We start from the raw sequence: 24,815 nt of genomic DNA on the forward strand, positions 1-24,815 counted from the left end.
TGTTGTGTCTCCTGTTGTACATGTTGTGCCTCCAGTTGTACATGTTGTGTCTCCTGTCGTACATGTTGTGTCTCCTGTCGTACATGTTGTGTCTCCTGTTGTACATGTTGTGTCTCCTGTTGTACATGTTGTGTCTCCTGTTGTACATGTTGTGTCTCCTGTCGTACATGTTGTGTCTCCTGTTGTGTCTCCTGTTGTACATGTTGTGTCTCCTGTTGTACATGTTGTGTCTCCTGTTGTACATGTTGTGTCTCCTGTTGTACATGTTGTGTCTCCTGTTGTACATGTTGTGTCTCCTGTTGTACATGTTGTGTCTCCTGTTGTACATGTTGTGCCTCCAGTTGTACATGTTGTGTCTCCTGTCGTACATGTTGTGTCTCCTGTCGTACATGTTGTGTCTCCTGTTGTACATGTTGTGTCTCCTGTTGTACATGTTGTGTCTCCTGTTGTACATGTTGTGTCTCCTGTTGTACATGTTGTGTCTCCTGTTGTGTCTCCTGTTGTACATGTTGAGTCTCCTGTTGTACATGTTGTGTCTCCTGTTGTACATGTTGTGTCTCCTGTTGTACATGTTGTGTCTCCTGTTGTGTCTCCTGTTGTACATGTTGTGTCTCCTGTTGTACATGTTGTGTCTCCTGTTGTACATGTTGTGTCTCCTGTTGTACATGTTGTGTCTCCTGTCGTACATGTTGTGTCTCCTGTTGTACATGTTGTGTCTCCTTTTGTACATGTTGTGTCTCCTGTTGTGTCTCCTGTTGTACATGTTGTGTCTCCTGTCGTACATGTTGTGTCTCCTGTTGTACATGTTGTGTCTCCTGTTGTGTCTCCTGTTGTACATGTTGTGTCTCCTGTCGTACATGTTGTGTCTCCTGTTGTACATGTTGTGTCTCCTGTTGTACATGTTGTGTCTCCTGTTGTACATGTTGTGTCTCCTGTTGTACATGTTGTGCCTCCAGTTGTACATGTTGTGTCTCCTGTTGTACATGTTGTGTCTCCTGTTGTACATGTTGTGCCTCCAGTTGTACATGTTGTGTCTCCTGTCGTACATGTTGTGTCTCCTGTCGTACATGTTGTGTCTCCTGTTGTACATGTTGTGTCTCCCGTTGTACATGTTGTGTCTCCTGTTGTACATGTTGTGTCTCCCGTTGTACATGTTGTGTCTCCTGTTGTATATGTTGTGTCTCCCGTTGTACATGTTGTGTCTCCTGTTGTGTCTCCTGTTGTGTCTCCTGTTGTACATGTTGTGTCTCCTGTTGTACATGTTGTGTCTCCTGTTGTACATGTTGTGTCTCCTGTTGTACATGTTGTGCCTCCAGTTGTACATGTTGTGTCTCCTGTCGTATATGTTGTGCCTCCTGTTGTGTCTCCTGTTGTACATGTTGTGTCTCCTGTTGTACATGTTGTGTCTCCCGTTGTACATGTTGTGTCTCCTGTTGTACATGTTGTGTCTCCCGTTGTACATGTTGTGTCTCCTGTTGTACATGTTGTGTCTCCTGTTGTACATGTTGTGTCTCCTGTTGTGTCTCCTGTTGTGTCTCCTGTTGTACATGTTGTGTCTCCTGTTGTACATGTTGTGTCTCCTGTTGTGTCTCCTGTTGTGTCTCCTGTTGTACATGTTGTGTCTCCTGTTGTACATGTTGTGTCTCCTGTTGTACATGTTGTGTCTCCTGTTGTACATGTTGTGTCTCCCGTTGTACATGTTGTGTCTCCTGTTGTATATGTTGTGTCTCCTGTTGTACATGTTGTGTCTCCTGTTGTACATGTTGTGTCTCCTGTTGTACATGTTGTGTCTCCTGTTGTACATGTTGTGTCTCCTGTTGTACATGTTGTGTCTCCTGTTGTACATGTTGTGTCTCCTGTTGTACATGTTGTGTCTCCTGTTGTACATGTTGTGTCTCCTGTTGTGTCTCCTGTTGTACATGTTGTGTCTCCTGTTGTACATGTTGTGTCTCCTGTTGTACATGTTGTGTCTCCTGTTGTACATGTTGTGTCTCCTGTTGTGTCTCCTGTTGTACATGTTGTGTCTCCTGTTGTACATGTTGTGTCTGCTGTTGTGTCTCCTGTTGTACATGTTGAGTCTCCTGTTGTACATGTTGTGTCTCCTGTTGTGTCTCCTGTTGTACATGTTGTGTCTCCTGTTGTACATGTTGTGTCTGCTGTTGTGTCTCCTGTTGTACATGTTGTGTCTCCTGTTGTACATGTTGTGTCTCCTGTTGTACATGTTGTGTCTCCTGTTGTACATGTTGTGTCTCCTGTTGTACATGTTGTGTCTCCTGTTGTACATGTTGTGTCTCCTGTTGTACATGTTGTGCCTCCTGTTGTACATGTTGTGTCTCCTGTTGTACATGTTGTGTCTCCTGTTGTACATGTTGTGTCTCCTGTTGTACATGTTGTGCCTCCTGTTGTACATGTTGTGTCTCCTGTTGTATATGTTGGGTCTCCTGTTGTACATGTTGTGTCTCCTGTTGTACATGTTGTGTCTCCTGTTGTACATGTTGTGTCTCCTGTTGTATATGTTGTGTCTCCTGTTGTACATGTTGTGCCTCCTGTTGTACATGTTGTGTCTCCTGTTGTGTCTCCTGTTGTACATGTTGTGCCTCCTGTTGTACATGTTGTGTCTCCTGTTGTGTCTCCTGTTGTACATGTTGTGCCTCCTGTTGTACATGTTGTGCCTCCTGTTGTACATGTTGTGCCTCCTGTTGTACATGTTGTGTCTCCTGTTGTACATGTTGAGTCTCCTGTTGTGTCTCCTGTTGTACATGTTGTGTCTCCTGTTGTACATGTTGTGTCTCCTGTTGTACATGTTGTGCCTCCTGTTGTACATGTTGTGTCTCATGTTGTACATGTTGTGTCTCCTGTTGTACATGTTGTGTCTCCTGTTGTACATGTTGTGTCTCCTGTTGTACATGTTGTGTCTCCTGTTGTACATGTTGTGTCTCCTGTTGTACATGTTGTGTCTCCTGTTGTACATGTTGTGCCTCCTGTTGTTCATGTTGTGTCTCCTGTTGTGTCTCCTGTTGTACATGTTGTGTCTCCTGTTGTACATGTTGTGTCTCCTGTTGTGTCTCCTGTTGTACATGTTGTGTCTCCTGTTGTACATGTTGTGTCTCCTGTTGTGTCTCCTGTTGTACATGTTGTGTCTCCTGTTGTGTCTCCTGTTGTATATGTTGTGTCTCCTGTTGTGTCTCCTGTTGTATATGTTGTGTCTCCTGTTGTGTCTCCTGTTGTACATGTTGTGTCTCCTGTTGTATATGTTGTGTCTCCTGTTGTACATGTTGTGTCTCCTGTTGTACATGTTGTGTCTCCTGTTGTACATGTTGTGTCTCCTGTTGTGTCTCCTGTTGTACCTGTTGTGTCTCCTGTTGTACATGTTGTGTCTCCTGTTGTGTCTCCTGTTGTACCTGTTGTGTCTCCTGTTGTACATGTTGTGTCTCCTGTTGTGTCTCCTGTTGTACCTGTTGTGTCTCCTGTTGTACCTGTTGTGCCTCCTGTTGTACATGTTGTGTCTCCTGTTGTACATGTTGTGACTCCTGTTGTACATGTTGTGTCTCCTGTTGTACATGTTGTGTCTCCTGTTGTGTCTCCTGTTGTACATGTTGTGTCTCCTGTTGTACATGTTGTGTCTCCTGTTGTACATGTTGTGTCTCCTGTTGTACATGTTGTGTCTCCTGTTGTGTCTCCTGTTGTACATGTTGTGTCTCCTGTTGTACATGTTGTGTCTCCTGTTGTACATGTTGTGTCTCCTGTTGTACATGTTGTTTCTCCTGTTGTGTCTCCTGTTGTACATGTTGTGTCTCCTGTTGTACATGTTGTGTCTCCTGTTGTACATGTTGTGTCTCCTGTTGTGTCTCCTGTTGTACATGTTGTGTCTCCTGTTGTACATGTTGTGTCTCCTGTTGTACATGTTGTGTCTCCTGTTGTACATGTTGTGTCTCCTGTTGTGTCTCCTGTTGTACATGTTGTGTCTCCTGTTGTGTCTCCTGTTGTACATGTTGTGTCTCCTGTTGTACATGTTGTGTCTCCTGTTGTACATGTTGTGCCTCCTGTTGTTCATGTTGTGTCTCCTGTTGTGTCTCCTGTTGTACATGTTGTGTCTCCTGTTGTACATGTTGTGTCTCCTGTTGTGTCTCCTGTTGTACATGTTGTGTCTCCTGTTGTACATGTTGTGTCTCCTGTTGTGTCTCCTGTTGTACATGTTGTGTCTCCTGTTGTGTCTCCTGTTGTATATGTTGTGTCTCCTGTTGTGTCTCCTGTTGTATATGTTGTGTCTCCTGTTGTGTCTCCTGTTGTACATGTTGTGTCTCCTGTTGTATATGTTGTGTCTCCTGTTGTACATGTTGTGTCTCCTGTTGTACATGTTGTGTCTCCTGTTGTACATGTTGTGTCTCCTGTTGTGTCTCCTGTTGTACCTGTTGTGTCTCCTGTTGTACATGTTGTGTCTCCTGTTGTGTCTCCTGTTGTACCTGTTGTGTCTCCTGTTGTACATGTTGTGTCTCCTGTTGTGTCTCCTGTTGTACCTGTTGTGTCTCCTGTTGTACCTGTTGTGCCTCCTGTTGTACATGTTGTGTCTCCTGTTGTACATGTTGTGACTCCTGTTGTACATGTTGTGTCTCCTGTTGTACATGTTGTGTCTCCTGTTGTGTCTCCTGTTGTACATGTTGTGTCTCCTGTTGTACATGTTGTGTCTCCTGTTGTACATGTTGTGTCTCCTGTTGTACATGTTGTGTCTCCTGTTGTGTCTCCTGTTGTACATGTTGTGTCTCCTGTTGTACATGTTGTGTCTCCTGTTGTACATGTTGTGTCTCCTGTTGTACATGTTGTTTCTCCTGTTGTGTCTCCTGTTGTACATGTTGTGTCTCCTGTTGTACATGTTGTGTCTCCTGTTGTACATGTTGTGTCTCCTGTTGTGTCTCCTGTTGTACATGTTGTGTCTCCTGTTGTACATGTTGTGTCTCCTGTTGTACATGTTGTGTCTCCTGTTGTACATGTTGTGTCTCCTGTTGTGTCTCCTGTTGTACATGTTGTGTCTCCTGTTGTACATGTTGTGTCTCCTGTTGTACATGTTGTGTCTCCTGTTGTACATGTTGTGTCTCCTGTTGTGTCTCCTGTTGTACATGTTGTGTCTCCTGTTGTATGTGTTGTGTCTCCTGTTGTACATGTTGTGTCTCCTGTTGTGTCTCCTGTTGTACATGTTGTGTCTCCTGTTGTGTCTCCTGTTGTACATGTTGTGTCTCCTGTTGTGTCTCCTGTTGTACATGTTGTGTCTCCTGTTGTACCTGTTGTGTCTCCTGTTGTACCTGTTGTGTCTCCTGTTGTACATGTTGTGTCTCCTGTTGTGTCTCCTGTTGTGTCTCCTGTTGTACATGTTGTGTCTCCTGTTGTGTCTCCTGTTGTACATGTTGTGTCTCCTGTTGTACATGTTGTGCCTCCTGTTGTACATGTTGTGCCTCCTGTTGTACATGTTGTGTCTCATGTTGTACATGTTGTGCCTCCTGTTGTACATGTTGTGCCTCCTGTTGTACATGTTGTGTCTCCTGTTGTACATGTTGTGCCTCCTGTTGTACATGTTGTGTCTCATGTTGTACATGTTGTGTCTCCTGTTGTACATGTTGTGTCTCCTGTTGTACATGTTGTGTCTCCTGTTGTACATGTTGTGTCTCCTGTTGTACATGTTGTGCCTCCTGTTGTACATGTTGTGCCTCCTGTTGTACATGTTGTGCCTCCTGTTGTACATGTTGTGTCTCCTGTTGTACATGTTGTGTCTCCTGTTGTACATGTTGTGTCTCCTGTTGTACATGTTGTGCCTCCTGTTGTACATGTTGTGTCTCATGTTGTACATGTTGTGTCTCCTGTTGTACATGTTGTGTCTCCTGTTGTACATGTTGTGTCTCCTGTTGTACATGTTGTGTCTCCTGTTGTACATGTTGTGTCTCCTGTTGTACATGTTGTGTCTCCTGTTGTACATGTTGTGCCTCCTGTTGTTCATGTTGTGTCTCCTGTTGTGTCTCCTGTTGTACATGTTGTGTCTCCTGTTGTACATGTTGTGTCTCCTGTTGTGTCTCCTGTTGTACATGTTGTGTCTCCTGTTGTGTCTCCTGTTGTACATGTTGTGTCTCCTGTTGTGTCTCCTGTTGTATATGTTGTGTCTCCTGTTGTGTCTCCTGTTGTATATGTTGTGTCTCCTGTTGTGTCTCCTGTTGTACATGTTGTGTCTCCTGTTGTATATGTTGTGTCTCCTGTTGTACATGTTGTGTCTCCTGTTGTACATGTTGTGTCTCCTGTTGTACATGTTGTGTCTCCTGTTGTGTCTCCTGTTGTACCTGTTGTGTCTCCTGTTGTACATGTTGTGTCTCCTGTTGTGTCTCCTGTTGTACCTGTTGTGTCTCCTGTTGTACATGTTGTGTCTCCTGTTGTGTCTCCTGTTGTACATGTTGTGTCTCCTGTTGTGTCTCCTGTTGTGTCTCCTGTTGTACCTGTTGTGCCTCCTGTTGTACATGTTGTGTCTCCTGTTGTACATGTTGTGCCTCCTGTTGTACCTGTTGTGTCTCCTGTTGTGTCTCCTGTTGTACCTGTTGTGCCTCCTGTTGTACATGTTGTGTCTCCTGTTGTACATGTTGTGACTCCTGTTGTACATGTTGTGTCTCCTGTTGTGTCTCCTGTTGTACCTGTTGTGTCTCCTGTTGTGTCTCCTGTTGTACATGTTGTGTCTCCTGTTGTACATGTTGTGTCTCCTGTTGTACATGTTGTGTCTCCTGTTGTACATGTTGTGTCTCCTGTTGTACATGTTGTGTCTCCTGTTGTGTCTCCTGTTGTACATGTTGTGTCTCCTGTTGTACATGTTGTGTCTCCTGTTGTACATGTTGTGTCTCCTGTTGTACATGTTGTGTCTCCTGTTGTACATGTTGTGACTCCTGTTGTACATGTTGTGTCTCCTGTTGTGTCTCCTGTTGTGTCTCCTGTTGTGCCTCCTGTTGTACATGTTGTGTCTCCTGTTGTACCTGTTGTGTCTCCTGTTGTACATGTTGTGTCTCCTGTTGTGTCTCCTGTTTTGTCTCCTGTTGTACATGTTGTGTCTCCTGTTGTACATGTTGTGTCTCCTGTTGTGTCTCCTGTTGTGTCTCCTGTTGTACATGTTGTGTCTCCTGTTGTACATGTTGTGCCTCCTGTTGTGTCTCCTGTTGTGTCTCCTGTTGTACATGTTGTGCCTCCTGTTGTACATGTTGTGTCTCATGTTGTACATGTTGTGTCTCCTGTTGTACATGTTGTGTCTCCTGTTGTACATGTTGTGTCTCCTGTTGTACATGTTGTGTCTCCTGTTGTACATGTTGTGCCTCCTGTTGTACATGTTGTGCCTCCTGTTGTACATGTTGTGCCTCCTGTTGTACATGTTGTGTCTCCTGTTGTACATGTTGTGTCTCCTGTTGTACATGTTGTGTCTCCTGTTGTACATGTTGTGTCTCCTGTTGTACATGTTGTGCCTCCTGTTGTACATGTTGTGTCTCATGTTGTACATGTTGTGTCTCCTGTTGTACATGTTGTGTCTCCTGTTGTACATGTTGTGTCTCCTGTTGTACATGTTGTGTCTCCTGTTGTACATGTTGTGTCTCCTGTTGTACATGTTGTGTCTCCTGTTGTACATGTTGTGCCTCCTGTTGTTCATGTTGTGTCTCCTGTTGTGTCTCCTGTTGTACATGTTGTGTCTCCTGTTGTACATGTTGTGTCTCCTGTTGTGTCTCCTGTTGTACATGTTGTGTCTCCTGTTGTGTCTCCTGTTGTATATGTTGTGTCTCCTGTTGTGTCTCCTGTTGTATATGTTGTGTCTCCTGTTGTGTCTCCTGTTGTACATGTTGTGTCTCCTGTTGTATATGTTGTGTCTCCTGTTGTACATGTTGTGTCTCCTGTTGTACATGTTGTGTCTCCTGTTGTACATGTTGTGTCTCCTGTTGTGTCTCCTGTTGTACATGTTGTGTCTCCTGTTGTACCTGTTGTGTCTCCTGTTGTACATGTTGTGTCTCCTGTTGTGTCTCCTGTTGTACCTGTTGTGTCTCCTGTTGTACATGTTGTGTCTCCTGTTGTGTCTCCTGTTGTACCTGTTGTGTCTCCTGTTGTACATGTTGTGTCTCCTGTTGTGTCTCCTGTTGTACATGTTGTGTCTCCTGTTGTGTCTCCTGTTGTACCTGTTGTGTCTCCTGTTGTACATGTTGTGTCTCCTGTTGTGTCTCCTGTTGTACCTGTTGTGCCTCCTGTTGTACATGTTGTGTCTCCTGTTGTACATGTTGTGACTCCTGTTGTACATGTTGTGTCTCCTGTTGTACATGTTGTGTCTCCTGTTGTACATGTTGTGTCTCCTGTTGTACATGTTGTGTCTCCTGTTGTGTCTCCTGTTGTACATGTTGTGTCTCCTGTTGTACATGTTGTGTCTCCTGTTGTGTCTCCTGTTGTACATGTTGTGTCTCCTGTTGTACATGTTGTGTCTCCTGTTGTACCTGTTGTGTCTCCTGTTGTACCTGTTGTGTCTCCTGTTGTACATGTTGTGTCTCCTGTTGTGTCTCCTGTTGTACATGTTGTGTCTCCTGTTGTACCTGTTGTGTCTCCTGTTGTACATGTTGTGTCTCCTGTTGTGTCTCCTGTTGTACCTGTTTTGTCTCCTGTTGTACATGTTGTGTCTCCTGTTGTACATGTTGTGTCTCCTGTTGTGTCTCCTGTTGTGTCTCCTGTTGTACATGTTGTGTCTCCTGTTGTACATGTTGTGCCTCCTGTTGTACATGTTGTGTCTCCTGTTGTACATGTTGTGCCTCCTGTTGTACATGTTGTGTCTCCTGTTGTACATGTTGTGCCTCCTGTTGTACATGTTGTGTCTCCTGTTGTACATGTTGTGTCTCCTGTTGTACATGTTGTGTCTCCTGTTGTACATGTTGTGCCTCCTGTTGTTCATGTTGTGTCTCCTGTTGTGTCTCCTGTTGTACATGTTGTGTCTCCTGTTGTACATGTTGTGTCTCCTGTTGTACATGTTGTGTCTCCTGTTGTACATGTTGTGCCTCCTGTTGTACATGTTGTGTCTCCTGTTGTGTCTCCTGTTGTACATGTTGTGTCTCCTGTTGTACATGTTGTGTCTCCTGTTGTGTCTCCTGTTGTACATGTTGTGTCTCCTGTTGTACATGTTGTGTCTCCTGTTGTACATGTTGTGTCTCCTGTTGTACATGTTGTGTCTCCTGTTGTACATGTTGTGTCTCCTGTTGTACATGTTGTGCCTCCTGTTGTATATGTTGTGTTTCCTGTTGTACATGTTGTGTCTCCTGTTGTACATGTTGTGTCTCCTGTTGTACATGTTGTGTCTCCTGTTGTACATGTTGTGTCTCCTGTTGTACATGTTGTGCCTCCTGTTGTACATGTTGTGTCTCCTGTTGTGTCTCCTGTTGTACATGTTGTGTCTCCTGTTGTACATGTTGTGTCTCCTGTTGTACATGTTGTGTCTCCTGTTGTACATGTTGTGTCTCCTGTTGTACATGTTGTGTCTCCTGTTGTGTCTCCTGTTGTACATGTTGTGTCTCCTGTTGTACATGTTGTGTCTCCTGTTGTACATGTTGTGTCTCCTGTTGTTTCTCCTGTTGTACATGTTGTGTCTCCTGTTGTACATGTTGTGTCTCCTGTTGTACATGTTGTGTCTCCTGTTGTACATGTTGTGTCTCCTGTTGTACATGTTGTGTCTCCTGTTGTGTCTCCTGTTGTACATGTTGTGTCTCCTGTTGTACATGTTGTGTCTCCTGTTGTACATGTTGTGTCTCCTGTTGTATATGTTGTGTCTCCTGTTGTACATGTTGTGTCTCCTGTTGTATATGTTGTGTCTCCTGTTGTACATGTTGTGTCTCCTGTTGTACATGTTGTGTCTCCTGTTGTACATGTTGTGTCTCCTGTTGTACATGTTGTGTCTCCTGTTGTACATGTTGTGTCTCCTGTTGTGTCTCCTGTTGTACATGTTGTGTCTCCTGTTGTACATGTTGTGTCTCCTGTTGTACATGTTGTGTCTCCTGTTGTACATGTTGTGTCTCCTGTTGTGTCTCCTGTTGTACATGTTGTGTCTCCTGTTGTACATGTTGTGTCTCCTGTTGTACATGTTGTGTCTCCTGTTGTATATGTTGTGTCTCCTGTTGTACATGTTGTGTCTCCTGTTGTACATGTTGTGTCTCCTGTTGTACATGTTGTGTCTCCTGTTGTATATGTTGTGTCTCCTGTTGTACATGTTGTGTCTCCTGTTGTACATGTTGTGTCTCCTGTTGTACATGTTGTGTCTCCTGTTGTACCTGTTGTGTCTCCTGTTGTACATGTTGTGTCTCCTGTTGTACATGTTGTGTCTCCTGTTGTACATGTTTTGTCTCCTGTTGTATATGTTGTGTCTCCTGTTGTGTCTCCTGTTGTACATGTTGTGTCTCCTGTTGTACATGTTGTGTCTCATGTTGTACATGTTGTGCCTCCTGTTGTACATGTTGTGCCTCCTGTTGTACATGTTGTGTCTCCTGTTGTACATGTTGTGCCTCCTGTTGTACATGTTGTGTCTCCTGTTGTACATGTTGTGTCTCCTGTTGTGTCTCCTGTTGTACCTGTTGTGTCTCCTGTTGTACATGTTGTGTCTCCTGTTGTGTCTCCTGTTGTACCTGTTGTGTCTCCTGTTGTACATGTTGTGCCTCCTGTTGTACATGTTGTGTCTCCTGTTGTACATGTTGTGTCTCCTGTTGTACATGTTGTGTCTCCTGTTGTACATGTTGTGTCTCCTGTTGTACATGTTGTGTCTCCTGTTGTACATGTTGTGTCTCCTGTTGTGTCTCCTGTTGTATATGTTGTGTCTCCTGTTGTACATGTTGTGTCTCCTGTTGTGTCTCCTGTTGTACATGTTGTGTCTCCTGTTGTACATGTTGTGTCTCCTGTTGTACATGTTGTGTCTCCTGTTGTACATGTTGTGTCTCCTGTTGTACATGTTGTGTCTCCTGTTGTACATGTTGTGTCTCCTGTTGTACATGTTGTGTCTCCTGTTGTGCATGTTGTGTCTCCTGTTGAGTCTCCTGTTGTACATGTTGTGTCTCCTGTTGTACATGTTGTGTCTCCTGTTGTACATGTTGTGTCTCCTGTTGTACATGTTGTGTCTCCTGTTGTACATGTTGTGTCTCCTGTTGTGTCTCCTGTTGAGTCTCCTGTTGTACATGTTGTGTCTCCTGTTGTACCTGTTGTGTCTCCTGTTGTACATGTTGTGTCTCCTGTTGTACATGTTGTGTCTCCTGTTGTACATGTTGTGTCTCCTGTTGTACATGTTGTGTCTCCTGTTGTACATGTTGTGTCTCCTGTTGTGTCTCCTGTTGTACATGTTGTGTCTCCTGTTGTACATGTTGTGTCTCCTGTTGTGTCTCCTGTTGTACATGTTGTGTCTCCTGTTGTACATGTTGTGTCTCCTGTTGTGTCTCCTGTTGTATATGTTGTGTCTCCTGTTGTACATGTTGTGTCTCCTGTTGTACATGTTGTGTCTCCTGTTGTACATGTTGTGTCTCCTGTTGTACATGTTGTGTCTCCTGTTGTACATGTTGTGTCTCCTGTTGTACATGTTGTGCCTCCTGTTGTACATGTTGTGTCTCCTGTTGTACATGTTGTGTCTCCTGTTGTACATGTTGTGCCTCCTGTTGTACATGTTGTGCCTCCTGTTGTACATGTTGTGTCTCCTGTTGTACATGTTGTGTCTCCTGTTGTACATGTTGTGTCTCCTGTTGTACATGTTGTGTCTCCTGTTGTACATGTTGTGTCTCCTGTTGTACATGTTGTGTCTCCTGTTGTACATGTTGTGTCTCCTGTTGTACATGTTGTGTCTCCTGTTGTACATGTTGTGTCTCCTGTTGTGTCTCCTGTTGTACATGTTGTGTCTCCTGTTGTACATGTTGTGTCTCCTGTTGTACATGTTGTGTCTCCTGTTGTACATGTTGTGTCTCCTGTTGTACATGTTGTGTCTCCTGTTGTACATGTTGTGTCTCCTGTTGTGTCTCCTGTTGTACATGTTGTGTCTCCTGTTGTACATGTTGTGTCTCCTGTTGTACATGTTGTGTCTCCTGTTGTACATGTTGTGTCTCCTGTTGTACATGTTGTGTCTCCTGTTGTACATGTTGTGTCTCCTGTTGTACATGTTGTGTCTCCTGTTGTGTCTCCTGTTGTACATGTTGTGTCTCCTGTTGTGTCTCCTGTTGTACATGTTGTGCCTCCTGTTGTACATGTTGTGTCTCCTGTTGTACATGTTGTGTCTCCTGTTGTGTCTCCTGTTGTACATGTTGTGTCTCCTGTTGTGTCTCCTGTTGTGTCTTCTGTTGTACATGTTGTGTCTCCTGTTGTGTCTCCTGTTGTACATGTTGTGTCTCCTGTTGTGTCTCCTGTTGTACATGTTGTGTCTCCTGTTGTGTCTCCTGTTGTGTCTTCTGTTGTACATGTTGTGTCTCCTGTTGTGTCTCCTGTTGTGTCTCCTGTTGTACATGTTGTGTCTCCTGTTGTGTCTCCTGTTGTACATGTTGTGTCTCCTGTTGTGTCTCCTGTTGTACATGTTGAGTCTCCTGTTGTACATGTTGTGCCTCCTGTTGTACATGTTGTGTCTCCTGTTGTACATGTTGTGTCTCCTGTTGTACATGTTGTGTCCTCTCTCTCTCTCTGCTCTTCGCGCTCGTCTCGTCTCTAATTGGCCTATTTTTACCGTGTCCTTTCCTGTGTCTCGCGGCTGTTTCTGCTCCGCTAATGACAGAACCAGTCAGAGTCAGAGCGCCAGCGCCAGCGCCGCCGCCGCCGCCGCCGCCGCCGCCGCCATGACGCTGACGCGCCGCTGACACCAGACGCAAAGGCCACTGCTTTATTTATGAAGCCGCGGGAGAAACGGGGCCAGCGTTTAGTTCCTGAGACGGAAACGCGAGTAAGACGTTATTTATAAGTCTCTGTTTGAAATAAATTAAAGTTCAGGCGGAAAACGAATCTCAAAATCCCACCTCCTGAAAGTGCACACTGTCGTTGTGTCCTCGGGCAAGACACTTCACCCACATTGCCCCCAGTGTCTGCGTACACTGGTGTATGAATGAGAGCATGAATGGGTGAGTGGATCCTTGCTGTAAAGCGCTTTGAGGGCCTAATGTAGGTGGAAAAGCGCTTTATAAGTTGAGACCATTTACCATTTAAAACCCCTGAACTCCCGCCTGAACCGAGCACATTTTCTCCAGTTTGGCTTTACCCCAATCCAAAAGCTTCTGGGAAAAAGCACCAAAACAGGCACAAAAATGAGAAGAAAACCAGGATGTAAACGCAACAAAGATGTGACAAAAACTCAAAAACTCAAAAAAAAAGAAGACAAAAATTCAACAAAAATTCAACAAAAAAATGACAAAAAAAATAAAAAAAAAATCAACAAAAAAAATGACAAAAATTCAACAAAAAAAAGATTCAACAAAAAAATGACAAAAAAATGACAAAAATTCAACAAAAAAATGACAAAGATTCAACAAAAAAATGACAAAAAAATGACAAAAATTCAACAAAAAAATGACAAAAAAATGACAAAGATTCAACAAAAAAATGACAAAAAAATGACAAAAATTCAACAAAAAAATGACAAAGATTCAACAAAGAAATGACAAAGATTCAACAAAAAAAGACAAAAAAATGACGAAGATTCAAAAAAAAAAAAAGACAAAAAAATGACAAAGATTCAACAAAAAAATGACAAATATTCAACAAAAAAATGACAAAAATTCAACAAAAAAATGACAAAAATTCAACAAAAAAATGACAAAAATTCAACAAAAAAATGACAAAAATTCAACAAAAATGTGACAAAAATGAGAAAAAAAACGAAAAAATAAACGGTGGCACAACACAGCAACAACGCGAGGAAAAAGAGTTTTGTGGGTCTTAGCTTTCAAATGAGGTGTTACACAGCCCTATATAACAGCCAAAGAGGACAGAATGCATGTGGTTTAGGCGGGCGGTAAGAGGTTAAAATGTGATTTATAAATAACCTTTGACCTACCGAGAGTTTCCTTCTTAAAGATGATTTTTCGATCGGCATTTCCTGTTGTCGGAGACGATGCGTTTTCTCCAAACGTTGTTTTCTTTCCGCTTTCGAGGCTCGTGCGTCTCCAAACTCCCTGACCTTCTGCCTCTGATTGTTTTACATTCAGGCCTGTGTTTGTGGCGTTGCTTTTATGGCGTTGCTTCAGCGAACTCCAGACGCCTCTTTCATTTCTCTCGCTTCGCACAAACAAACCCCCGTTTCTCCTCATTTACATAATTTTCATTACGTTCCTGTCAACATTTAGCAACAAACGTACGGGTTTATTTGTGCCGGTGACTCAGGCCTGAAGGAAACTGAAAACAGACGCTCCGGGAAACGGGGTCAGGTTTGTGCAGGTTTACTCTGGTTTACTCTGGTTTACTCTGGTTTATTCAGGTTTATTCGGGTTTATTCGGGTTTAATCGTGGATGAAACGCAGCGGAGGTGGAGCTGGAGGAAGGGGACGTGCCTGGATGTTTCTCTGTTTCTTATAAAGACACTTCAGTCACACATTTGAGCCGTGTCTTTACAGGAGCGCCATCCCCATCTAGTGGTGACTCGGAGGAACAGCATCAACATCAGGGAGACCAACACTGGAAAAACTACCATCTTAAAGGAGATAAATGCTTGCTTGGATTAAAGTTCTTCTATTTCTTCTGTTGAATTTGAGTCGGTTTGAACTAATCCAAGATACAAACGCTGTAGCGCCGACGGAACAAGAATAAAACCCACTTGTAATCAGACAAATAATTGTTTTTTCACTTGAAATGACACAAAATTATCTGAATTAAGAGAATAACTAATACTAGAGGTTTTGTCTCGTCTAAAACCAGAACAAATACTCAAACCTTAGATTTAATCTCTGAATTCAAGTAGATTTATGTCATTTACTCCTTATAACGATTATTCTTTTTCCAGTGCATTTCTTTCAAATGTCAGTGTTGTTCATAATATATGACCTCATTCGACAGTATTTCTGCCTTTTTTTCTCCCATTTAACTCTAATAATGTTAAAAGTACTCTTGATTTGTGTGATTATGTTTCTCAAAATCATCGCGAGGGCCAGAGCCTCCCCCTGGTTTAGAGCCTCAGAGTCACACACACATAATGCTGTGTGTGTGTGTGTGTGTGTGTGTGTGTGTGTGTGTGTGTGTGTGTGTGTGTGTGTGTGTGTGTGTGTGTGTGTGTGTGTGTGTGTGTGTGTGTGTGTGTGTGTGTGTGTGTGTGTGTGTGTGTGTGTGTGTGTTTTTTTCTGGACACTCAAAGATACTTTACATTGCACTATTCGTTCACTCCATACTCGGTGGTGGTAAGCTATTGTAGCCACAGCTGCCCTGGGGTAGACTGACGGAAGCGAGGCGACCAGTCTGCGCCATCGGCCCCTGCCACCACTCACACTCACTCATTCGCCCCGGGTGACCAGGCCCTTCAGCTGAGCTTCAGGTCTGTGGCGGCGAGGAGGCGGCTCTGTGGCGGCGAGGAGGTGGCTCTGTGGTGGCGAGGAGGTGGCTCTGTGGCGGCGAGGAGGTGGCGAGGAGGTGGCTCTGTGGCGGCGAGGAGGCGGCGAGGAGGTGGCTCTGTGGCGGCGAGGAGGCGGCTCTGTGGCGGCGAGGAGGTGGCTCTGTGGTGGCGAGGAGGTGGCGAGGAGGTGGCTCTGTGGCGGCGAGGAGGCGGCGAGGAGGTGGCTCTGTGGCGGCGAGGAGGCGGCGAGGAGGTGGCTCTGTGGCGGCGAGGAGGCGGCGAGGAGGTGGCTCTGCGGCGAGGAGGTGGCGAGGAGGTGGCTCTGCGGCGAGGAGGTGGTGGACATCATGTGACTGTTACACCTGCAAAATAAAGATTCCTTTAAAGCTGTCGTTCCGTCTCCGTCTGTTTCAAACCAGTGCAGTTATAACAGTGTGTCCCAACCAGGGGTACGGGGACCGCACTCTTGTTACTAATAAAGGAAACCAGGAAACAGATCACCTTAAAGAGGGGGTGTTCTGCTTTAAAGAGGGGGTGTTCTGCTTTAAAGAGGGGGTGTTCTGCTTTAAAGAGGGGGTGTTCTGCTTTAAAGAGGGGGTGTTCTGCTTTAAAGAGGGGGTGTTCTGCTTTAAAGAGGGGGTGTTCTGCTTTAAAGAGGGGGTGTTCTGCTTTAAAGAGGGGGTGTTCTGCATTAAAGAGGGGGTGTTCTGCTTTAAAGAGGGGGTGTTCTGCTTTAAAGAGGGGGTGTTCTGCTTTAAAGAGGGGGGGTTCTGCTTTAAAGAGGGGGTGTTCTGCTTTAAAGAGGGGGTGTTCTGCTTTAAAGAGGGGGTGTTCTGCTTTAAAGAGGGGGTGTTCTGCTTTTGTCAGCCCCACAGCACCAGTCTATATCTCACTACAATGATGACAAACCTTCTGTTGGTCTGTAAATGCAGTAAATTAGAAAAACTGCCTTGTATAAAATGAGACGAAAACAATGATGGAAATGTGACAAAAAAGTGACGAAAAATTGATGAAAAATGGACAAAAAATTTACGAAAAAATGACAAAAAATTTGACAAAAATTGACAAAAAAATGACAAAAATGTGGCAAAAAAATGACAAGAAAGTTACAATAATGAGTTGAATACCCAACAAAAAAATGATGGAAAAAAAATCTGACGTGAGGAAAAAGATCCTCTCGGTTCAGGCGGGAGTTAAGAGGTTAAAGAGGGGGTGTTCTGCTTTAAAGAGGGGGTGTTCTGCTTTAAAGAGGGGGTGTTCTGCTTTAAAGAGGGGGTGTTCTGCTTTAAAGAGGGGGTGTTCTGCTTTAAAGAGGGGGTGTTCTGCTTTAAAGAGGGGGTGTTCTGCTTTAAAGAGGGGGTGTTCTGCTTTTGTCAGCCCCATAGCACCAGTCTATATCACACTACAATAATGACAAACCTTCTGTTGGTCTGTAAATGCAGTAAATTAGAATAACTGCCTTGTATAAAATGTCTCTCTCAAAATGGCTGTAGTGAATGTCTTGAAATAGGCCTCTGTCTCTTTAAGAACCTCTGAGCCTTTAGACACGCCCCCTCCACACGCTGTCTGTGGCATCAGTGGGGAGGGGGTTCTGCTGAGGAGCAGTGGTTGGTTACTCGGCTGGTGACCAAAGCTCGGAGGCGTCTCCAGGAGGTGGGGGCGTTCCTAGGAGGACTCAGGCAAACCTGTCCCTAAAATGGCCGCCATCAGAGTTTTTACAGATTACCCAAAATGGCCGCCATCAGAGTTTTTACAGATTACTCAAAATGGCCGCCATCAGAGTTTTTACAGATTACTCAAAATGGCCGCCATCAGAGTTTTTACAGATTACCCAAAATGGCCGCCATCAGAGTTTTTACAGATTACCCAAAATGGCCGCCATCAGAGTTTTTACAGATTACTCAAAATGGCCGCCATCAGAGTTTTTACAGATTACTCAGAAATACGTGAATGTGCCAAGGCAACACTTCAGCCATGTTTTTAATGAGGGAGTGACAGAATAACATGATGGAAAGCTGGAAAAAGTACATTTTGCAGAATACCCCGCTTTAAAACACTCAGTAAACACAAGAAGAAGATTTAAGGAAGACTTTCCTTCATTACTGTCGCCACGGCAACACGACGACTGTAACAACGAAGGAAAATAAAAACATATAGATACGGACTTTTCAAACTCAACTTTCAAAACTGATTTTAATAAATGCTATGCTATGCTATGCTATGCTATGCTATGCTATGCTATGCTATGCTATGCTATGCTATGCTATGCTACATCATTAAGAGTTGCTATATTCAGAGGTAAATGCTAAAATGAAGCCCGGCTACACGAACAACAGTGTAAACTATTGACAGACTGAACCGAGCACTTTCTCTCCAGTCTGGCTTTACCCAAATCTAAAAGCTTCTTTAAAAAAGCGTCAAAACTAGATCTGAAAATGCACCGGAAAAGCAACAATAACACAATAAAAAACAACAAAACAGTTTGGATCAGGTTTGCAGGTCTGAGCTTTCAAACGAGTCAAGAAGCTTCTAGATTTGGGTAAAGCTGAACTGAAGACAATGTGCTTGGTTAAGGTTATTGTGAAGATGTGTTGTTATGGGGCATTTGATTCTATTAAAACTCATGTTAACTATGGACATTTTAGTTGAACAAAATCAACAATTACAGCAATATAGTGCAAAATATAAAAAAACAACATCTGTACCTGCAGCTGCTTCAGAGACTTTACCTCATTCATTCATGAACTCGATGAAAATGTGACATTAGATCATTTTGAAAGTGTCAGTTCAGCACATTCTTTCATAAGTCACTTTTTAACATGAACCTTTGATGACGTCAAGGCTCTGTGACAAAAACCAGACTCCACAACAGTGTTTCCTTAGCTTTGAGAAAGGAGTGAAACAGCGCCCCCATTTTGACGCTGGTGGCCAAACAGTGTACTGCATCCATATTTACCATTGAGAACGAATGGGAGAGAGTCAGTATTAACCACACACAGCGCAAAAGTAGGTCACTCTCTGCCCCACTTTTGGCACCCCGGCTTTAGAGGAAGTTGCCCAACACTGGCCATTTGTTGTGAAAGTTTGTCAGACAGGAAGCAGACTTTTATTCTGAAGGCAGGGGTGAGCTGAAGGAAACAGGTGAGGCTCATTAGGACACCTGTGCGCGCTGCAGCAGCTGACCTCGGAGATGACCACAGGTAAGATACTTCTGACCAAAGCTCCACAAACACTTCTGACCTGCTGTTTGTGACTTGTGCCAGTGACTCTCCGTGACTCTGTGATTTGAAAAGGCCGGAGCACATGTGTGTTTGTCTGGATGCTGTTCAGGACTCCAGTTCCATTGACTTGCATACAGTATATTTCGACCAATATAAACATGTGGCACAGATTTTTAAACAGTCACTTCTCCCCAAAACATCTATTCCAGTCCTGGAGCATCATCACATCAATCAAAACATTAATTAAGGACAGAAAAATTAAAAAAACATGAAAATCAAGCATTAAAATTAAGCATTTCTTATCCATATTACATTATTTATGGTCCAATCATAGGTTGAATGGATGTGTTTGGTCCAAAATACTCAAGTAAAATATAATTCAACAAAAATTTCAACAAAATACTCTTTTTTTTTGGAAAATTTGGCTCATTATTTTCCATTTTCACGGCCAGAAATTACCAAAAAATACTCCACACATGAGAAAATCTTCTTGTGAACAAACTTTTAGGTAATTCCAGTTCTGTTCCCTTAATCCTAATGACTATTCTCTTCAAAATGAGCCATTTCCCAAAGAAATCCATTGATATTTGTGCTGGCAGTGCTCAGTGCAGGCCAGAAGCACATGCTAGCCACATGTTAGCCACCTGTTAGCCACCTGTCACCCACCTGTTAGCCACCTGTCAGCCCCCTGTCAGCCACCTGTCAGCCACCTGTTAGCCACCTGTTAGCCACCTGTTAGCCCCCTGTCAGCCACCTGTCAGCCACCTGTCAGCCACCTGTCAGCCACATGTTAGCCACCTGTTAGCCACCTGTCACCCACCTGTCAGCCACCTGTTAGCCCCCTGTCAGCCACCTGTCAGCCACCTGTCAGCCCCCTGTCAGCCCCCTGTCAGCCACCTGTCAGCCACCTGTCAGCCACCTGTCAGCCACCTGTCAGCCACCTGTCAGCCCCCTGTCAGCCCCCTGTCAGCCACCTGTCACCCACCTGTCAGCCACCTGTCAGCCCCCTGTCAGCCACCTGTCAGCCACCTGTCAGCCCCCTGTCAGCCACCTGTCAGCCCCCTGTCAGCCACCTGTCAGCCACCTGTCAGCCACCTGTTAGCCCCCTGTTAGCCACCTGTTAGCCCCCTGTCAGCCACCTGTCAGCCACCTGTCAGCCCCCTGTCAGCCCCCTGTCAGCCACCTGTCAGCCACCTGTCAGCCCCCTGTCAGCCACCTGTCAGCCACCTGTCAGCCCCCTGTCAGCCCCCTGTCAGCCACCTGTCAGCCCCCTGTCTGCCACCTGTTAGCCACCTGTTTGCCACCTGTTAGCCACCTGTCAGCCCCCTGTCAGCCCCCTGTCAGCCACCTGTCTGCCACCTGTTTGCCACCTGTCAGCCCCCTGTCAGCCACCTGTCAGCCCCCTGTCAGCTCCCCTTTCAGCCACCTGTCAGCCCCCTGTCAGCCACCTGTCAGCCCCCTGTCAGCCACCTGTCAGCCACCTGTCAGCCACCTGTCAGCCCCCTGTCAGCCCCCTGTCAGCCCCCTGTCAGCCCCCTGTCAGCCCCCTGTCAGCCCCCTGTCAGCCCCCTGTCAGCCCCCTGTCTGCCACCTGTCAGCCCCCTGTCTACCACCTGTCTGCCACCTGTTAGCCACATTAGCATTTAGGCACAAACCTGTTGATTTCCCAGGTGACAGTGGTGCATCTGTGTAGACGTCCATAGTCCAGATCCACAGTGAATGAAGACGTGTAAAAGCTGTTTTCTGAGTAAACAAGGCGGCCATTTTGTTTTGGGGGAAGGTGTGACTGACTCACCTTTGTGCACTGAGATAAACACTTCATTTTGCTGTGATTTAGTCCATTTTTGGGAGGTTCGTTGTTGCTGCTTCACTTTGTTTGACACATTTGGGAAAATATTTTTGCTTTTATAACATTTGGCACTTTGGTTTGTGCACGATGCTAATGAGATATAGCACCAAAACACTGAAAAGTTTACAAATCCAACATACTTGGACCTAGACTTCTGAAATTTTGCACACATGCTGAGCACCAGTAGGGTTAACACTGTACTCAGTTTGGAGTGTGTGCTATGAAGTATATTTTCAGTAAAGACATTTCAGTTTATGTGTAATTTTCGATATATAAAAAAAGCTATATTTTAGTTTTTGTCACAATGTCCTTCTAAATGTACAAAGAACCCTCTTTGTTTTGGGGAGAGCTAATTTCGGCTGGTTTTATTATGTTGTGACCGCCAGGGGGCATCAGCAAGAATGCAAGGAGATGATTCAGAGTTTTTCTTTATTAACTATTTACAGGGTGTCCTTTTGTGTGTGGTTCTGTAACACAGATAAATATATGTATAAATTCTCAGCTGAAAATATAAACACAAACATAACAATCAAACAAGCGAGATATATTTACCAACATATGCTAATATAGACTATAGACGGGCTACTATAGACGGGCCGCAAGGCTGTTAGCACTCGCCTTAGCATAGTTAGCTGCTAGCCCTCGCCTTAGCCTCGTTAGCTGCTAGCCCTCGCCTTAGCCTCGTTAGCTGCTAGCCCTCGTATTGTGATCAGGGCTAAATTGGCCCAAAGCAAGGTATTATCCGGCAAGCACAATATACACAATATCAAATAAGTATATGACGAACTTGCAGGGGGTGTGCTCTTGTTTTATAACCAATACTCACGGTTTTGTCATTAACGCACACGGACACAACCACGAGGTCCGCTCCACACCTCAGCAGACGTAGCGCTTACAACCAAACATGCTACATCCTAACCGTGATTGGCCACGCGAACTGTCCATCAAAGTACAAGATCCGCATGCATCCAGTCCTTCGTCACACTCTTCTTGTCCTGATTCCTATGATGGTTCACATCAGCAATTTGGACAAAGTCTGTAGTTTTGACAGTAGTTTTAATATGGAGCGGTGACTGTTTAGTTTAGCCAGGCGAGAGGAGGTGGTCCTTCACAGGTTAAAAGTTTAAAGCCTTGAGTGAAGAGGTGACGATTCAGAGACATTTATTAAGGACAGGAGAACTCCAGCGCAGACGCCAGCCTCCAGAAGAACGAGGAGCTGATTCATGTGTTTTCACAGAGCAGGGGCGGATCCGAGTCCACGGGGGCCGGGGCAGGACAGGGGAACCACTGTCACAAACTCAGATTTTAGATTCATCTTTCTGACTGCAGGGAAAGCCACTCGTGTTTAACCCCTTAACTCCCACCTGAACCGAGCTCGTTTTCTCCAGTTTGGCTTTACCCCAATCCAAAAGCTTCTGGAAAAAAGCTGTGAAAATAGCAACAAAACTGAGACGAAAACAATGATGGAAATGTGAGATAAACATTGACAAAAAAGTGATGAAAAATTGATGAAAAAGTGGCAAAAATGTCACATGAAATTGACAAAAAATGTGACCAAAAAAATGACAAAATGTGACAAAAAAGTTACAAAAATAAGCTGAATACTCGACAAAAAAATGATGGAAAACAAATCTGATGACGTGAGGAAAAAGATCCTCTCGGTTCAGGCGGGAGTTAAGAGGTTAAAAGTCGCCCCAGGGCCATTATTTTGAAGCCTTTTTTAAGTTACGTTTTTAGATTTCTGTAAAGCCAAAGTGGAGAAAATGTGCTCGGCTCAGGTGGAGGTGAAGAGGTTAATCTGACCTGTAGAGAAATACTGACCGTCCAGATTTGTGTCTTCATCGGTGAGGTCTGGACTCATGTGATTTGAAATGATTTTCTTTCAGAGAATCCAGCGCTGGATCAGGGACTGAGGACGGGTGAGTAAACTCTGCTGGAGGTAAACATCTGATGAAGACGTCACCGGTGAGTGGCTGCGGGTTTTGTTGTTGATTTGCTGGTTTTGTTGTTTTTTTTGCTGGTTTAGTTTTTTTTTTTGCTGGTTTTGTTGTTTTTTTTGCTGGTTTTGCTGATGGTTCAGGGTCAGGGCCAGGGTTCGCTCGTGCTCTGCAGACTTACACACATCCATACTCTCTAACACACTGTCACTTTCCACCCTCCCCCTTTAACCTCTCCTCCCCCCCATCATGGATGTATAAACTGTGCTGGACGAGCGTCTGATGAAGACGTCACCGGTGAGTCACTACGTTAATATTATACATCCTCTGCAAACACATCTGTAACACTTGTGATATGGAAAATAATGCAAGTGCTTTCCTTAAAGGGGGGGTATTATGCAAAATGGACTTTTTCCAGCTTTCCATCCTGTTATTCTGTCACTCCCTCATTAAAAACATGGCTGAAGTGTTGCCTTGGCACATTCACGTATTTCTGAGTAATCTGTAAAAACTCTGATGGCGGCCATTTTAGGGATAGGTTTGCCTGAGTCCTCCTAGTAACGCCCCCACCTCCTGGAGACGCCTCCGAGCTTTGGTCACCAGCCGAGTAACCAACCACTGCTCCTCAGCAGAACCCCCTCCCCACTGATGCCACAGACAGCGTGTGGAGGGGGCGTGTCTAAAGGCTCAGAGGTTCTTAAAGAGACAGAGGCCTATTTCAAGACATTCACTACAGCCATTTTGAGAGAGACATTTTATACAAGGCAGTTATTCTAATTTACTGCATTTACAGACCAACAGAAGGTTTGTCATCATTGTAGTGTGATATAGACTGGTGCTATGGGACTGACAAAAGCAGAACACCCCCTCTTTAAAGCAGAACACCCCCTCTTTAAAGCAGAACACCCCCTCTTTAAAGCAGAACACCCCCTCTTTAAAGCAGAACACCCCCTCTTTAAAACTAGCTGTGTTACACATCCATATACCTTTGTCTCTGTCTCACTTTGCTCCTTCTCTCTTCAACATCCATCATCATCACATTGACCTCCTCCATTTCAGTCTATGTAGAGCTGCACAATATGAGAAAAAAGATTTTACTAAACTGTTGTAGCACAATATGTGTCATTTAAACACTTAGTCATTCGTTTTTCAGCAAATCGATGAGGCAAATATGAGGAAATGACACTGGGGAAGTAAATGTCCGTCTGTCGTCCTTTAGTGAGTGTGGCTTTTTGAGATATTATGTGATTTTTGGAATACATAGTGCAGCCCGACATTCCTCCATGATTGACTGATGCTCGCGTTAATTGGCTGATTGTGGCGTTGAGTTGCTAGTGTTCATGTTTGCTGTGGTGTTGAGGGAAAGTGTTGCCCCTGAAGTTGTTGAACTTTAGGGCCGGTGTCATAGTTTGATTTATTTAGAGAATAAATGGTAGCACACAGTCTTATTAAAATGGTTCTGTCTGCTCTTTGGATAAACCCGGAGCCTTCATCACTTACACGGGTAAACATACAAGAAACCTTTGACTGGCTAAAGAAACTCACCTGAATGAACCAGCAAACTGGAATCAGAAAGCCTCATTACTTTATCACGGTGCAGTTTTACATGTAAAAGCCTGGCCTTGTTGTGCCACAAAAAGGAAGAACTCACTGTGCCATGTTCTTCCAAAGAGTGTTCTGTACAATGAAGGTTCAGGAACATGAAGATGCAGGACATGTTCTCCATGTTTCCCTCACCGTAACTTAAGATAAATACTAAACTGTAAAGACTTTAAACTATAAGGGCATGCGTACGAAGATTAAATTTAAACGATGATAAAAAACTGTTTGACATAGACCAGCAGATGTGCCGGTGCTTCCATAAGAGCGAGGTTTAAGCTTTGTTTCGTGCGACCCTTAAACGCCTCACAGCCTCCGGATCTTTGTTTTTTTCGAGGATTTCAGCTGCACCAGAGCAGGTCGGTCACATGTTTGTCAACTTCTGTCATACATGTTAAACTCTGTGTTAGCAGCTAATGCTAAACTCTGATTGTGTTAGCTGCTATGCTAAACTCTGATTGTGTTAGCTGCTATGCTAAACTCTGATTGTGTTAGCTGCTAATGCTAATCTCTCTGTTAGCTGTTAATGCTAAACTCTGTGTTAGCTGCTAATGCTAAACTCTGTGTTAGCCGTTAATGCTAAACTCTGTTAGCTGCTTATGCTAATCTCTGTGTTAGCCGTTAATGCTAATCTCTGTGTTAGCTTCTTATGCTAATCTCTGTGTTAGCTGTTAATGCTAATCTCTGTG

This window comes from Gobius niger (assembly GCF_951799975.1).
Source record: "Gobius niger genome assembly, contig: SCAFFOLD_94, whole genome shotgun sequence".
NCBI classification, from domain to species: Eukaryota; Metazoa; Chordata; class Actinopteri; order Gobiiformes; family Gobiidae; genus Gobius; species Gobius niger.